At 46.4% G+C, this 17,516-nt stretch overlaps 1 protein-coding gene across 1 annotated transcript in view; it reads left to right on the top strand.

Annotated features, from left to right (window-relative positions):
• The first annotated feature begins 9,895 nt into the window (after nt 1–9,895).
• The window catches only part of LOC134529902 (solute carrier family 41 member 1-like), a 48,494-nt gene continuing 40,873 nt past the window's right edge, over nt 9,896–17,516 (top strand). Inside the window, exon 1 of the mRNA XM_063364460.1 lies at nt 9,896–9,998. The gene's annotated coding sequence lies outside the window, so the exon portion shown is untranslated. The remainder of the gene's footprint in view (nt 9,999–17,516) is intronic.

The following is a 17,516-nucleotide window of genomic DNA, read 5'->3' as shown; positions in this document are numbered from 1 at the left end:
TTCATTCATTTCTTAGTTATACATACCTGTGTTTATTATATAGCGTTACGGACGTCAATTACTAGAAACTGTGCCAACCGTAACTGCGTGAATGAGGGGGAAAGTGGACATGATAAAGATGATAATGAAATGAATGTAAGTGGTGGTGTTGAAGGGAAATGGATGTGAGTTTACCGGAATCATTTTCTTGGTCTTTAATATCCCTATATGTTCTATGGGGGTATCAAATGTACTGGGGGCTGGTATCTCCACCACTCGCCTTGTCATGCACCGGCATGTAGGGTGAAGAGTCCATTTTCATTTATACATAACACAATAATAGCTACATTCCAAATTCAACAAACAGTTTTTATTGCAAAAATATTCTGAAAATCAGGATGTTCACGTAACTTTTCTGAAAGATACTGTAAAAATCAAACCATATAAAAACATTAAACCGTATCTGACCCTTAACGTTTTGTTTTTTCTGTCATTTCCTTGTATTCCTTCCTAACCTCCTATGTTTCGGCTGACGGTGTTTTGTCCTGTGATTTTACAGTTTTACCAACTTCACTTTCTTTTTCCCTCAAGTGATTTATTTATGGTAATGTTTCTCTAATAACTTCTTTTTAAGTCCTTTAAATAAAGTTTTTACCTGTTTGAACTTTTACAATTTAACATCTTGAAATGTTAAGAGTTTGAAGAGGAGTGAAGTCCATCGTTATTTGTCTTGATACTTCATCGACATACAGCTGGGACTTCAACTTCATTGCAGAACCATTTTGCGTTTGGGCACTCACTGATGGTCGTTGCTCCTGGTGGCTGTGTGGAGTGGCTTCCATGGACCAACTCCCTGACTGACTGACTACCCTGGCGTATGAAGATCTTATCTCACAGAGTTTGTGTTTGTTTACCACAACAGTGCAAACTTTTCCCGAGCGCCGATTTCCAAGACTGCCAGTCGCTGATTTGCTGTCAGTTTTCGCCCTCCCTTTTCTGGTCTTCTACTCTCGCTTCCTACGTCACTATCCCTACTCCCTCTCAGCTCTGCCTACCTGCTATTTCGTACTCTTCAGCTGTTGTGAAGGTCGCCTGCAGCTCGGCGCACCGGCAAACACACTTGTTGGGCGTGTTATGCCAACATACAAACTTTTGTTGAACAACTGGGCGCTGCTCCTGCTTCGATCACACTTCTGCATCCTTGTAAACTGTTTACAGCTGACTCCCTGTTTTCCCAGCGCGTGTCTCGCTGGCTGCATCGTTTCCTAATGCATAGGTAACTAATTTGTACTAAACTGTTTGTATAAAAACAAAAAAAAAAAGCATCTCCCGGGTCTTTAATCTTATTAAGTTATGTTTATGTGATTTTTAGGGCGTGTCAATATTTTATATGGGAAAGGTTTGCCGTCGTCCGGGGTCTCGGGCTCGAGTCCCGGTGTGGCTCCTAGTGGGAAAAGGCGGCTCTTGATACGTATTGTCCGGGTGGGCGCCAGACTAGCTCGGTTCTAGTCGTGAATTTGGGGTCGTGGATGTATGTGCCCCTGCGTGGCCCACTAGGGCCGGCGGCGGTGTTGCGTGAGATGGTGTTTAAATAAGAGACGTGGAGTTGAGGGGGCGGTGTTGTACCTTTTATTCATAGGAGCGAGTCGTACACAATACAACACTCTACAGAGGTCCCCGGGGGGGGGGGGGGGGGGGGTTTACTCGTTATTCCGTGGCGCCGTATTGTTTGTGTTCCGCGTTACGTGGGCCTCGGACGCTGTTACGTCTCATACGTCTCACTGGTTACGCGGGTAACGTAATTTCGTAACACAAAGGCGGGACACAAAAGTACACTGAATTAAGGGGGTGCGCACAAGTTACGTGGCACTCGTTACTCGGGTAACGTAAGTTAGTAATACAAAATACGGGACATAGAAATACACTGAATTAAGGGGGTGCGCACAAATTACGTGGCACTCGTTACTCGGGTAACGTAAGTTAGTAATACAAAATACGGGACATAGAAATACACTGAATTAAGGGGGCGCGCACAAATTACGTGGCACTCGTTACTCGGGTAACGTAAGTTAGTGATACAAAATACGGGACACAAAAATACACTGAATTAAGGGGGCGCGCACAAATTACGTGGCACTCGTTACTCGGGTAACGTAAGTTAGTAATACAAAATATGGGACACAAAAATACACTGAATTAAGGGGTGGACGGTTGGAGACGGCCAACCCCGTATACGAATGTGTCTGCGCGGGTGTTGTGCCCACTGTGGTGAAACACGCACCGCAATTAAGTTTGTCCAAGCTCCCTTGCGGGTTTGTGGTCAGCGCCGTGCGCGTGGCCTTAAGTAAAGTTCTGTGAGTTGCGGGAGGCGGCCTGTGCCGTATACTGAAGATCAACCCCGCTGACCAAGTGTGGTGCGGGGTGTCTTTAAACTGATGCGGTCGGATTAGGTCCTGGACCGAAAAGGGGGACCGGGTACTCACGGAGAGGTTAAGTAAAAAAAGGGGTTCTGTTAATTAGTGACTATATTTACCGGACGTTACTTTCGATGAAGACAGGCTGTTGCCCCTTCGTGGGACGTAGGTCCGCCCCGGTCCGTGAGCTGTGCTGAACTGCCGAACTGGCATGGCGTCCGAGGGAGGCTCGGCCTCTCTTGCGCCAGGTTTGACCTCATTACGCTAGATTTTAAATGGGTGTGTCTGGAAGAGACTTTATTGTCGCTAAAATCCTAATTTAATGTTCCAGGAGGAATGGGTACGGTTCTTCTCTTGTCTACTCAGGTTTTCGCGGGTTTGCCTTTAATCGCTGTTCGGCTCGCCTGACTCGGGTGGGCCATGGCCAGGGGTGTGTTCCGTTAGCGGGAGCGTATACTGGCGGGTGCAGGTCGGGCTCTGGGGTGGTCGTCGGCCGGACGACGTCAAACGCACCCCCCCTGCGAAGCCCGACCTTGCGCCGCTTATGGTCCCGCTAACATGGGGCCACCCCTAGCTCCGGCCGCCCCATCCCGGCGTGGTTCGCGGCTCAGCAGCTGGTCGGCTCCGCGTACCGGACCCGGTGATCGTGGCTGACTGGGCCAGCGTGCGCGCCGCCCCGGTTGCCGTCGTGGCAGGTGTGCCGGGGGCGGCGTCGTGGTGCCGGTGTGGGGTCAGCGACTGGTAGGGCCAGCGCACTGGACCTGGTGATCGTGGCTGACTGGGCCAGCGTGCGCGCCGCCCCGGTTGCCGTCGTGGCAGGCGTGCCGGGGGCGGCGTCGTGGCGCCGGTGTGGGGTCAGCGGCTGGTAGGGCCAGCGCACTGGACCTGGTGATCGTGGCGCCTCCTAGCTCCGGCAACAGCTCCACCCGGGTGGTGCTCGCGGTGGCCGCAGTTGGTAGGGCCCGAGCACCTGTCCCGGGTCGTCCCACGCCGAACATCCGGGGGTCGACTCGTCGAGGTGGCCTTGCGGCTGACAGGCTCTGCGCCCTGGTCCCAGGTCGTAGTCGGCTAGGTGAGCTGGAGGTCTGTGGGCCCGTCGGGATCTTTCCGCGGGCTCGCTGGCGGGTTCGCTTGTCCCCGGTTGATGTCCCGGTCCGCGGAGGTCCTCCTTCGGCGGCGGTTGACAGTTCGTGGACTGGTACGGACTCCGTTCCCGTTCGGGTATGGCGGCGATCTCCGGGTCGGTCTCTCCGGGTTGCGTGACGATCGGCGTTGGCCCGTCGTCGTTGCCCGCGTCGGATTGACCTATGCTGTGCGACAGCTCGGCGATCTCCACGGCCTCTGCTTCATCGCCCCGTGGGTAGTATTGCGGTGGGGGGCTCTCGTACACCCCGCTCCCCTCCCAGGGTACCACTGCCGTCTCCGGTGCGTCCTCGTGGACCTCTTCCGGTTCGTCTGGCACGTCGTGGGCGGGGTCGCCCCCGGTGTCCCCCGTGGTCATGCTAAGGGCGTAATCGTCGAGGTACGTGGGTGGGCGCCGCCACCGCCGTGGTCGTGGCCTCGCCTCGTCGTCTGATGCGGTCTCCGCGGGCGATGTCCCGGGCGTGTCCGCGGGTTCGTCTCGGGGCCTGTTGGACATGGTGTTCGTGAACACCAGGGTGCGGTATGGGCGTGGTTCGGGTCGGCTTCTAGCGGGGGTCGCTTCTGGCAAGTCGTCTTCTTCGTGGATGGCGTCGCTCTCCGGCGTACGGCGTCCGTTTTCGTCCGGAGTGGGGGGTCCTGCGTCTCTGTCTGGGTTCCTCTCCCCAGGTAGGGCGGTGAGTCGGATGTCGTCCCTGTGTACTTTCTTCAGGCGCCGTCCCTCCGTGCGGACTAAGTACGTCGTCCTGCCTAGTCGTCGCCGTACCGTGTATGGCCCGCCCCAGCGCGGGGCCAGTTCCGCGCAATAGTTGCGGGGTGCGGCTGAGAGCGGGTGTTGTCGCGCGAATACCTGATCGTCCACCTGCACGGCGGGTGGAGGATGATCTGTGATTGGGGTGATCCGGTTGGCGTATCTCTCCTGCCTGCGTCTTGCCTCGTCGTGCAGAGTCACCCGTCGTTGGTCGCGTTCCTCCGTCGTCTCGTCGGGGTGTGGAGTGCCGTGTGTGGCCCATTCTCCCGGTAAAGGCAGGTTGTGGCCCTGTATCATCTCGGCCGGTGTGCGGCCGGTTGCGGCGTTGGTGCGGCGCCGTACACAGAAGAGGGCGTCAGCCACGTGTAGATCCCACTGCGTGTGGTCCGCCCCCAGCCGGATCCGGAGCTGTGCCTTCAGTTCCTGGTTCCGGCGCTCTGTTGGGTTCGCTCTCGGATGGTAGGCGGGCATCGTGTGGTGCTCGATCTGGTGTTCGTCGCACCAGCCCTTCCAATGTCGCCCCAGGAACTGACTGGCGTTGTCCGTCAACACCGACTGGGGGTATCCCCAACGTGACAGGAATTCCCTGGTCAGCAGGCTGATGATGGTAGGTGTGCGCACATTCCCGCATGGATACGCCTCTGTCCACTGCGTGAAGAGGTCCGTCACGACGAGGAGGAAGCGTTTACCACGCGGCGTGCGGGGGTAGGGGCTCATCACGTCCAAGGCTATCGTTTGGAAGGCGGTGGTGGGTTCCCTGGGTTGTTGTTGCTCCTCGCCGTCACGCCGCCTCGCTTTCCTCGCCTGACAGATCTCGCATTCGCGCACGTACGTACGTACGTCGTACGTACGTCGTACGTACGTACGTCGTACGTGATGCGGGGCCAGTGGTAGTGTCGTGAGACTTCTCGTCGTGTCTGATCGGTCCCCGGGTGTCCAGCGAGGTCGTGGTCGTGGAAGAACCGAAGGACCGCTTCTCGGGCTTCCGTCGGGACGTAGGTCCTCCAGTCCACTTGGTGTCCGGGCGTGTGAGTCTGAATCAGGCCGTCTCGCACGCGCCACGCCTCATGTCCGGCGGTCGCTTGCTGGCGGCGTTTTGCCGCGTCTATTGACGTTTCCTGTGCTCGACGTACCCGGTCCTGGACGTCGGCCACGGTGTTGGGTGGGTCTTCGTCCCCGTCCGCGTCGGCCGTGATGCGCGCGCATGCCGAGTCGTGCGATGCGTGTCCGTGTGGTGTGTCCGGGGGTAGAATCTCCTCCCAGTCGTCCTCGTCCGTCAGCTCTGTTCGTGCGTCGGGTTCCCGCGACAGTAAGTCGGGGAGCTGGTTCTCTGTGCCGGGAACGTGCTCGACGTCGAAGTCGAACGACTGGAGGAATAGCGCCCATCGTATGAGTTTGCCTTTCCGCCCCTGCATCGTACGCAGCCAGGTGAGGCAGCGGTTGTCTGTCCTCAGTGTGAAGCACTTCCCCTCCAGGTGGGGCCGGTACTTTTTCATGGCCCAGACTACGTCTAGGCACTCCTGCTCGTTGCTGTGATACCGGCGTTCGGCCGGTCCGAGCTTTGCGCTAGCGTAGTCGACGACCTCGCGGTCCCCGTTCGGGTCCGTGTGGAAAAGCACTGCGCCCACACCGAGTGCGCTGGCGTCGGTCTGGAGGTAGAGGCGGCGTCCGTGGTCTACTCGTGTGAGGGTGTGACAGCGAGTGATGGCGGCTTTTATTTCGTCAAAGGCACGTTGCGCGGGTTCGCCCCAATGGTATCGTGCCCGTGGTGACAGGAGGTCGGTCAGCGGTGCGTTGGTACGGGAGAAGTCGGGAATGTACCCCCTGAGCCAGTTCACTAGGCCGATGAACCGTTGGAGTTGCTTCCTCGTCCGCGGTGGTGCCGCTTCAGCGATCTTGCGCAAGTGAACGGGTTGGGGTCGGTTGCCAGCCGCGCTTACTAGGTGGCCCAGGAATTCGACCTCCTGGGTCCCTATATGACACTTGTGGTGTGCGGCCGTTAGATGGTGTGTGGCTAAGCGTTCCAGGACCAGCGCCAGGTGTCTGGCATGGTCCTCCCACGTCTCGGAGAAGACGATCACGTCGTCGAGGTACGCGATCGCGAACCGGCCCAGGTACCCCTCCAACACTCGGGTCATCATTCCCTGGAACGTGGCCGGTGTGCACTTTAGCCCAAAAGGCATGGCGCGAAATTGAAACTTCCGCCCGTCTGGTATCGTGAACGCGGTTTTTCCCCTGTCTTCCGCTCGTATGGGCACTTGCCAATACCCAGCCTTCAGGTCGAGCGTACTGAAGACTTTCGTGCAGCCGAGTCCGGCTACGGCGGCGTCGACGCTGATTTGAGGTGGGGGTGAGCTAATCGTGATGGCGTTTAACGGCCGAAAATCGACGCAGAAGCGTAGCGAACCGTCTTTCTTTGGGGCTAACACGACGCAAGCGTTGTAATGACTGTTGGACGGTTCGACTACCCCGTCGCGAAGCATGTCCGCCACCTGCTCCCGGATGGCCCTCTGCTCCCGGAACCCGTAGCCTCTCGGTGGCTCGTGTACTGGGTTGTCGTGGGTGGTCGGGATGTGGTGTTCGGTGATGGTGGTGCGCTTCAGTGGGTCGGCTACCGCGAAGACGTCCTGTCTTTCTGCCAACACGCGTTCAACTGCTGTTCGGTGTTCGTGGGGGACGTTGTGGCGGAACTGGTCTAAAGTTACCTTCTCCCCCTGACTCTCGGGGGTAGTGCCTATGGCGTACACCGTGAGCCGCTCGCGGGTGCCAATGTAAACTCGTCTGGGTTTCATTTCGATTACCGCATCTTGTCTCGCTAACCATGGTTGGCCTAGTACTATCCCTTCGTGTAAGTCCTCTACCACCAGGGCGGTTACTGTGGTGACGTCGTCCCGAATGCGTACCTCGAGTTCGGCTTGCCCCACTGTCGTTCCCGGTTGTGTGCTGGTTGCCATTTGACGTGACAACGTCTAATAAATCAATGAACGCCGGCTGCACACACGAAAAAGTGTCCCGTTACGCACATTGTTCCGTTACGCTGTGTCCCATTACGCTCATTGTTACGTTACGCTGTGTTCCGTTACGCTGTGTTCCGTTACGCTGTCGGCGAGTGCAGTAATAATAGGTTATGTTACAATTGATTAAAACATTATGGTGATTCATATAATTGATGATAGATATTTGATTACAGTTTATTTATATGAAAACTTTTTCATAATTATATTTAAACTTTATAGTTAAACTCCAGTTTTTAAAATTAATTACAAGTCATCTACACGTGAACTGTTTCGTCGACTGTTTATAATGTGAAGTGAAAAGTTAATGTGGTTTTCATTGCTTATTACAACAACAATTTCGGCAATAAAGGTTAATTATTCTTGCACTTTAAAAATCTGATTACTAGTATAATTACAAGTATTTATTCTTTTATTATTAAAATAAAAATGATTCATTTTTATTCATAAAAGTATGCAATCATTTCATCAATGTTTTGTTATGACGTTGTCACGTTAAACTATCGTCCGTAAACCGTATTTACAGACATCCAATTTTTTTAAAAATAAATACACATGGATTTTCACGTAATCAACGAAAATTCTAAACACAATGATAAATAAGACATCGATACTGGTATCGCACCCGACTCGCCAGCATTGTAGACAGACGCTCTAACTGCTAGCCCATGCGGCCTTAGCCGTTTATGTCAGCCTTTAGGTGTACAAGTAGTGCCTCATTTTTAGCTCTGCTATTTCTAGAGAGCTATTGAGAGTTGGGTTTTCTCATTTACAGACTAGCTCGCTATCGGGAAGTACAGTATGTCCACAAAATAATGTCGCCTTTATAAATTTTAATAGTATCGATTGCAAGCTTTGTAGAGTGCTGGTTCAAAGTCCCAATCAAAGATTAACTCACACAGTTTTAGATAATCGCATGCGCGAGTACTACTTTGTAGTTTTCTCGCTTACAGCGCGAAATAATGGTCCTTCCTTTCCCCAATTAGTAGAGGGTGAACCTGTAAACTTTATTTGGCAACAGGCTGTAGCTGCTCTCCAATGGAATCTCTTTGTGCGAGAGTGGTTGAACGTGAAGTCCCTGACCGTTGGATTCAGGGGTGTAACAACAGGGGGGGGGGGGGGGGGGGGGAGGAGGCAAACCTGAAACCTTGAAGTGGGGGCAAACGGGGGCAAAGAAAGTGCTGTGTAATCAATTTTTAGATAGTAAAACTGCGTTTAATAGCACCATTTTCCACCTTGAAATACATATTTTCCCGGGGGAGGACCCCCGGACCCCCCGCTTCAATAGGGGGGATCATGATTCTTTATAATAAGGTATATTGCCCCCCCACCCGTGGAAATTTAGTTGTTGCGCCCCTGGTTGAATTGGTAGTAATGGTCGAGAAGACAGAGCTCTTTTTCGCATGGCCTCAATGTTTACCTTACATAACGCCATGCGATTTTTTTTTCCCTTTTGGGGTTTTATAAAAGATCGTGTCTACGTTCCCATTGGCGTAGCTGTGTTCATAAAGTTGGAAGGGACAAATAATGAATTTGAAGTCATGTAAACCCATTCCCCTCTTACCGGGGGTCCTCCACCGGAAAATTTAGCAAAATAGCGCTTTTTAAGCAGTTTTTGTATCTAACCATTGGATACATCGATGTTAAAATTATTATTGTTTCCTTAAGAAAAAATTTGATGAGTGAAGTAATTACAAATAAAGTTGGGCAGAATAATATTATAAAATAAAAATATCACGGTCTAGAAAGTTGGGGGGGACAGTCCCCTCCACCCAAAAACTTCAGGGGTACACGTCCCCCCTGTCCCCCCCGGTTCCTACGCCCCTGTACGTTCCGCCACTACTTGATGATTTGCCAGAGTTGAGACACAGAATTTCTCCGGATGAGTTAACTAAGTGTGAGAAGTACAACTGAAGGAGCACATATTGATAGGGACCGGAAAAAATTCGCGGGTTCAATGACCTGTAGGATGAACTCCATAGTTCTACGCACACTCGGTCAAATGTCACCCACTCATTGGCTGCTGTCTCGTGAGACGTCCCGTCGTAGCAGCCTGTGATTCGATAAAGCTTCGGTCAGGTGTTTCTCATTGGCCCGGAGTCATCCAGGTGAGTTGCGAACCAATAGCAGAGGCGGCACTGAGGTATAACTATTTGTATGTTAGTCATCGCGAAATGAATTCGCGAATTTTTCCGGTCTCTACATATTGAGCAATTGCAAGAAAAGCTGGGATGTTTAACCTCCAGTCTGATGCGTGGTGTGTTGTGGAGGGTTGGAACTTTGGGACACGCTGCGCTCTGTCGGAATCGTTGGTGCGGGGGCGGCGGTCGAGTTCCGGCCGGAGACGGCGCGCCGCTAATTGCAGGCCGGCCGAGCCCGGCAATGAGGAACCGTGTCGTTAGGCCGGCAAGCGCCGCCGCCGATGCTAAGTGGATTTAGGTCCCTCGGACGTCGCGAATGGAGCGAGGTCGCCCCGTGTCGAGGGGCCGGGGACCATCCATCTTCATGATCGCCGGCCGCAGAGAGAGAAGACGCTCTAATGGCTTCCCGCCGCTCGGGGGGGGGGGGGGGGGGGGCCGCGGCTTGATTGGCCGGCGGTGGCCGCCTTGAGGCTCACTGCCTCGCCGTGCCTCGCCGTGCCTCGCCGTGCCTCGCCGTGCCTCGCCATGGACGCCTCTCCCGTGCGACGGACTCCCGCAGGTGAGCAGAAGTAAACAAGTGCGACTCTTGCAGTGGGAACTGAAACCATGTGTCGCTATCCGTCGGGCGGGCCCATAACCACCAGCAAATAAAAACAAATCGGAATAGAGGTTCTCATACAAAGTTTCTTTTAGTTAATACGTTTTTCATGGGCGCAGAATCCTTCGGGTGAATTTTGGTCCAATCACTAAATCATCGTGAATGTGAACGCGTTTGCATTCTATCCGGTCTCTATAAATGGCGTCTTTTCCCTCCTTTCTTTCACCCTCATGAAATGGAATAGTTGTCCGCTATTTCCATTAGTCCTCAGTGCAGTTCAATCCTAACAATGTGTAGACTGAATTAATAGAGTCTTATCCAACACGTTTTATTTTCCTTTGTTTCACAAAGGCGTGGACAGATATTTGAAGTAAGTATTTTGAAATTATTGTATGACCATGGATCACATTAATATCAAAACATTTGTATGCTTATAGTCATATTCCGTGTATATATGTCCACATACATATTATGCATTCATATAAACATTTGCGAAGAGAATATAACTTTTATACAAACAAAAACCACTATTAAGTTATCTCCTTGGCGACGCTAAACTAATTTAATTGATGCGAAAATACTTAATGCTGTTTTGTAATAAACCGTCATGTAATAAATAAAGGAGTAGGAGGTGCATAAACTCATTGTATTACACACCACAAAATTAGTGGCTACCTAAATAGAGTGAATTTTCACTGGTTTTTTTGCCTGATAATAGCTTATACATTACTTCTCCTGATAAATTAATGTAGTTATGTCAGCAATATATTATGAAAAGCTACTATCTAGCGGACGGGCCCATAACTACTTCAAAAAACTAGGTCTCAGTCTCGGTGATTAGAGTTTCTCCCCCATGGTGTGTAGCTCCACCTCCGCTGACACTGCTTCAGTCGCAGCTGGTCGCATCTGCGTGAGTAGCACGGGTGTACACTCTCAACGCACCATACTTCCACTGTTACAGCAGGCAGGAAGAATTTACCGGGGATTTGTCTTCTTCAAGTCTTAAACACTCGAAGAAACAAAACATACTAGGACACAAGCATGCAACAACTTTCTCTTGATTTTCCTGTTGCGACATTTTCCTTCTATTCACAACACACCGTGTGGCTTGATCGTGGGGTCAACTGTTTAAAGACGTAAAACAACCCTATGACCATTGAGGGCACGACCCTTAAAGCGAGGTGTCAGGCCTTACGGTTACGCACAAAGGCCTTAAGGAGACACCACCTCCCCGAACCACTATGCTGGCACACTTGGGCCATGTCCCTTGTCGCTGGCTACAGTGGTCTGCGGGGCCTACGTGAATGTTATTAGTAGAGACCTGCAAAATTCGCGGATTCATTCGGTGATAGGCTAGAATTCAAACACATATACCTCTTAGATAATTTTGAAATTGGCTTACTGTTCATCTGGACGAATCTCAACCAGTTATAAACCCTCAACCAAAGAAGGTTTCGAATCACAGACAAACCAGCTGAGACGACTTACAAATAGGCAGCCAATGAACTTGCGTTATTTGCCCGAGTGTACAGGAGTATGTGCAGTCTATCCTGAAGGCCATCGAAACCGCGAATTTTGCAGGTCTCTAGCCATTAGCAACAGTGCCTGCATTCTTCATTCCTCTGAGCGCACGCGCATTCTCTGTCGTGGTGCTGACCGCGACTTTGCGTCAGAAGCCGCAGCCCTCTGCTTTGGAGCATCGCCCCACAGATTCTCACCGAACACAACACTCAACAGATGAAGGAACGTTTCACACATACGCGCTGCGGTTGTTGCATTTGCAGGCTATACAACTTTCAACAGCACGCATTGACTTTTTGCGCGAACGTAGATATGATTTGAAAGAAAGTACCTCTGAACCTACGTAATGATATTCCATAGCATTATATGAATGTAAAGTCCCGTTTTCAATGAAAAGACAAAAAAAAAATTCTCTGAAAGTGAAATTCAAAGCTAAACAACCGTCGTTTAGTGAAACTCTGAGCACGGATGATCGGTTTCGCATGAAAACCATTCATACATTGCGCTGCAATATATATAAAAAAAATGAATACATACATTAAACAATGGCTCGAGAAAACAGTCAAATTGGCTATTGGCGGGAAACCTAGTAGGGCGACGGGCAGATTTGCTTGTTACGTAAGAGGTTTATTCGGCGCGTCTGTGCATAACGTGGTCTCTCTCCCCCCTTGCGCGAGCACAATGGCGGCCTTAATGAATCACGTAGCGCGGCTGGGAGGGTCGCGACCGGGCAGGGATCCAACTGCTATCCGAGGCAAGGCTCGACAGCAACCGGCGAACGATCATCATTGTCGTAGGAGCAGCGGCACACACGCGCGCTAAATACTGGCTGCGTGAAGTAGGACTATCATTCCTCTTCCCTAAGGATAACAATTGGTTGTCTGTAAAGTCGGTTTACGGACGATAGTTTAAAGTGACAACGTCATAACAAAACATTGATGAAATGATTGCATACTTTTATGAATAAAATTGAATCATTTTTATTGAATTATCACTATTTTGTATGGATACAAAGAAGGAGTGAAATGAAATCTATAATTTAATTGATAAATTTACTTTTATTTGCACTCATTAAATCAAATATGTTTATTACTTTAAGGAATAGATTATTTTAACTATAACTTTTATACATGTTTGCTATTTAACTTCTTTCAATCTGTGTTATTCTGTTAAGGATGGGACGATGATAGGAAAAGTAGGAAACGAATGGGAGTGTTTCAAGTTTAATGTGCCTCGAAAAAGTCAAATCGATGGTTGTTCCAATCGAGTGGAAGAGAGATAGATGCGGCGCAAGCGTACAATGAGCGTAACGGGACAATGTGCATAACGGGACAATGAGTCATCCTTTTTCGTGCGTGCAGCCGGCGTTCATAGATTTATTAGACGTTGTCACGTCAATAACGAAATTCAACCATTTTAAGTGATACTGAAATTTTCTCAACTTCTGATAGTAAAAAAGGAGTATTTGCACAATAGTATTTACTGCTTTATTTCCTTAGTTATACCGAGATAGTAAAAAAAAATATTTCAACTGATGCTTTCAAAATTTCATACTTAAAGAATTTATTTGAAATTTAGTCTTGGGGATACTATATACTGAGATCCTGAGACATATAATCAGCTAGTATATATAACTTATGAGAAATCTGTAAACCGTTGAATTTAATTACAAAGTACCAGCATTTGAATGAAAAAAAACTTATAATTGCTTGCATGTTTCAAATAAAGCACGACAATTTTTCTAAACAGTTTTGGTAAACAAAGTCATGCCTTCTAGACACAAAATTTGCTTTTCTCCTTTTCTTAGGGAGGAAATAGAGTAAAAAAAAGTACACTATTGCGTATATCATTATAACTTTATAACACGCATAAAACACCAAAGTCAAAACTTTTTTTATTATGTAAAATATATCGATATTAGTAGAACTAGACCACGCGAGGTTGCGCTTACAAGTCCCATCCTAAAACATTGCGACCGTGGTATAACTGACTAACCTCTTCAAAATCGTATTCGCACAGACGTGAAACTACTTAAAAAAAAATTGGTTGTCTGTAAAGTCGGTTTACGGACGATAGTTTAACGTGACAACGTCATAGCAAAACATTAATGAAATGATTGCATACTATTATGAATACATTAAAATCATTTTTATTGAATTATCACTATTTTGTATGGATACAAAGGAGTGAAATTAAATCTACTATTTAATTGACAAATTTACTTTTATTTGCACTCATTAATTCAAGTATGTTTATTACTTTAACGAAGAGATTATTTTAACCATAACTTTTATACATGTTTGCTATTTAACTTCTTCCAATCTGTGTTATTCTGTTAAGTACAGGACGATGATAGGAAAAGTAGGAAACGAATGGGAGTGTTTCAAGTTTAATGTGCCTCGAAAAAGTCAAATCGATGGTTGTTCCAATCGAGTGGTTAATTGTACAAAATCCGATAATCAATCAAAAAAATCAACTATGTTTATATACCCGAAATTAAATAGGCTTGTTTCATAAATAATATCTGACACTACACAAATTCTTTAGTTAAAACAATATCTCTACAATTTGGTTTGAAAATATTAAAACAAATACCGTGTTCTGATGAGTCATAAAAGTATCTGAGTACGTAATATTTTGCATTAGACTACACCAAATAGCGTAATTAAAATTTTTAACAAATACCAAAAGTGAAATACGTGATATCCATATTTTGCTTTCAATGTCGTACGTCAATAACACGACCTATAATGAATGAAGGAATAATAAAACTAGTAAAGAAAGGTTTTCTTATTGGTAACATTAAAAATATTACCGTACTTATTTGTTTCTTCTGTAATGCTGAAAAATGCTGAACTCTTGCAGTTCTACATTTACAGGTTATGTGTGTGAAACCTACGATATTGGTATTATGTCTCGCATGGTGTTGTGTTCGGTGTTTGTACTGTTAAAGGCGTTTGAAGTAATCAAACTTAAAGTTGACGGCCAAAACTTATAGTTTAGTATTTAATTACTTACATAACTCACCAATTTTGCATGGCCCCGAATATTATGGTTTGTAAATACGAACGGGGTCACAGAAGTGAGTTAAAAAAAGCAAAGGGCGTAAAATTACTATCCAATACTTAAAAAAAAAAAAGCGATAAGTCCTTTCACATATTCGATTGCAATTGAAATTGGATTTTACAAAAAAAAGTTTATGAACTCATGTTACACTTAAAATATTTTAAAGTTTTTTATTTTTTCGATTTACAAGAAATTTTTATTAGCTTTCTGTGGAGCTACACTTATCTATCTGCAAATTACTTTAAGACACCCTCTGACCATTTACACACAGTTTAGCTCAACCTAGAAGCTTAAAGCAGTGGATTTGTAAGCATATTTTGTATTATAATATAATTGTTTAATTCGTGGTCATGTAAAGAAGGTTGAACCAAATGTCAGTATTTTAATAAAATGTTGTAACATGATTGTACACTTCAGCTTTGTAACAGGATTTATTTTTACCATACGAATTATGGAAAATATGTTTTGGTTTGATTTTTTTCTATCCGTCCTAACATTTTCAATAGTAGTTGCTGAAAAGTTATAACTAAATTACATAGTTATTGAAACTGTGGAAATGAATTAAAATTATGAGATGACTAACTTTGCCAAAATTTTATCTTACGTGATAGTCCAATGTTGTTGTTTGTTTTTACTCTTCTTGTTGCAATCATCTCGCAGTTGCCAGCCCGCTTTTTTCGCATGTGCTGTAATATTTCTTCGGACTAATTTCTTCTGGGAATCTGTGAGCGGTTCAGGCATTTAACATCTGACATAAGATGTTTTCGCCCTGTTTTCCGTGCATTCTTGAGGCTTTTCCACGACATGCTGTGTCACCCATAAAATGTTTTCAATAAATTTCCTCCATTGCAAGAATCATTGAAAGAACATAATATCTGCGAGATTATGTGTTCTGCTTTCGTGATCCTGTGGGACTTTTTGTGGCCTTGTCACATATTCGTTCACATTGAAAAAAAAAAAAAAAACATTATCTTCACAGATTTGAACGGAATGAAATCTGATGCCTAGTATTTTAATAGTTTTGTAATGCATTTTACTATGAGTCAGGAGTGGTTTCAAAATAGGGGCAACCGACATTAATTATTTTTGTTAATTTATTTTGCAAATTTCGTACGTTATTCAAACAATATTTAAAAATAAAATCACATTGCTTATAGTTGTTTCATTGATTTCAGTTGCTCTATTTGATGACGGGAATCCCTTTGATTGAATGACAGCTGTCCTGTCACGTAGCTTATGATAAGGGTACTTAGTAATGGGCAATTTTTCATATTTGTTGACTTATGACATTTTGGAGCCACGTGATTCCAAATATCATGCTGAAAATTAATTTTCTTGGAAATAGTGCTGCTAAAATTCTGTCGAAACTTCAAATAACCGTGGCTGGAATTCTGTTCTAATCAACACATGTTCGGATGTAATCGTTTGCTCAGAACCACTCGAGGAAAATGTTGCGATAGTTCCTTCCTGCAGACCACGGTGTGTCTGTCAGCGGTGATCTTGCTGTAGGCGAGAATCCAGCTCAGCAAGAAGTCAGCTGTCACTGGCATGATGACTTGCATTTGCGTCGACCATGCGACTCTTTGGATTATACGGCATTTGCGCTAAGTAGCGTTTTTTTTTGTATTAGCGCCTTAATAGTGAAAAGTTCGATAAGATTTGTGTGTTGTAAACGCAAACGGAAATTCCCAACCATTGTAAACTCCGGGAGCAATATGTAAGCGTATACAGCAAAGATAATTATTATGGTATGCTCCAAATAGGTGACCAGTAATTTTAAAGAATGTTTCAAGTTTAACCCGTTATTACACCAAGTACTAAACGAAGCGTAACTGATTTACTTCCACTTAAAAATGACATATAAATAATTATATAATTCGTTACAAATGTCGACTATATATATTACTGTATTTACTGTATGTTTTACAAATTTTGTCTCAGGCTGGTAAAAGTTTTTTAAGGTATATTAAATACTACACTTTACTGTTGAAGATACAAAATAAAATATTTTAATTTTTACGTTTAAAGAAATAACAGATATGGTTGTATTAGATTATTCCGAAGTAAATTATTGCATTAGAATGTTTCGAATGATGTGTTGTATGCTTACTTTAGCACGGGGAAAAAATTGTGATAAGCACACCCTCTTTTTATTCACTTCTCTCTACAGCAATAAAGGTACCAGGCATAATATGTTTTTCATCCGTGCTGTGTCGTAGAAACGGATGCTGGGCCGAGGCTTCACCTAGCTGGTTTCGCATATTTTCCCTTCGTATTTTTTTAACGTCCATTTCTAATATTTTAACTTGATACCTCTCTTGCATTCATAGTTCTGCCACAAATATCTCCGCTCGGTGTAAAACGGCGAGCAAGTCTTCGTAATCGCCACAACTTGCTGACATTGCAACAGGTGAATGTCTGTTGAAAATATCTGTGCCGGAACAACGAATGCGAGGGCTTTATCGAGTCAATGTTGTAGAAATGGGAAGCCTAAGATGTTCATCAAGTTCTGTCCCTGCCCGAACACGCCCGAATATTCACCTTCGGCCAACCTCGGGTTTATTTATATTTCTCTGTTTATTTTAATGCAGCTATACTAACCTAACTAAACGTCCATAGTGCTTTAAAGTGTTATAATGTAGCTAACCTAACCGAAAACTTTTAATATTTGAATTCATTTTTTCTGCGCAAAAATAAAACAAATCCCGAGGTTGGCCGAAGGTGAATATTCGGGCGTGTTCGGGCAGGGACAGAACTTGATGGACATCTTAGGGTTCTCTTGTAGAAATAGCCCTTCGGTAAAAGTAAACGAAGATAAAACGTAAAAATCAACGCGTCTCGTGAGACCAAGCCTAACAGAAGCAACCACGGAGTGCCTTAATGTGGTCTGAA

Source organism: Bacillus rossius, chromosome 2 (genome assembly GCF_032445375.1).
Source record: "Bacillus rossius redtenbacheri isolate Brsri chromosome 2, Brsri_v3, whole genome shotgun sequence".
Classification (NCBI taxonomy): domain Eukaryota; kingdom Metazoa; phylum Arthropoda; class Insecta; order Phasmatodea; family Bacillidae; genus Bacillus; species Bacillus rossius.
This window is presented reverse-complemented; position numbering and strand designations above follow the sequence as displayed.